The sequence below is a fragment of the Penaeus monodon genome, chromosome 29 (genome assembly GCF_015228065.2).
Source record: "Penaeus monodon isolate SGIC_2016 chromosome 29, NSTDA_Pmon_1, whole genome shotgun sequence".
Lineage (NCBI taxonomy): Eukaryota > Metazoa > Arthropoda > Malacostraca > Decapoda > Penaeidae > Penaeus > Penaeus monodon.
In genome coordinates, this window is record NC_051414.1 from 37,468,466 (window position 1) to 37,468,807 (window position 342).

Genomic DNA, 342 nt, shown 5'->3' on the forward strand with positions numbered 1-342 from the left:
TCATGATGATTTTCTCTCCAATCGTAATACGACAGACTCATTAGCCGCTAAAGTCTTCCTTTTAGAACCACAACGATATTTAATGAACGGAATGTGTAGGTGTTTCCGCCTTTTGAGAAGGTAATTAGATTTAAAGGGGCGTTGTTGGTCCAGCCGCCCGGGGAAACTTTTTCAAAATAACGGTATTAGCGAGCCGTTACTTTTTTTTTCTGAGATTTTGAATGTTCTCTTGATTTCGCGAATATGTTGTGGGGGTATGGACGTGTAGTATGTTTGTGTGTGTGTGTGTGTGTGTGGTGTGGTGGGGGTTGTGTGTTGTGGGGTTGGTTGTTGGTGTGGTGT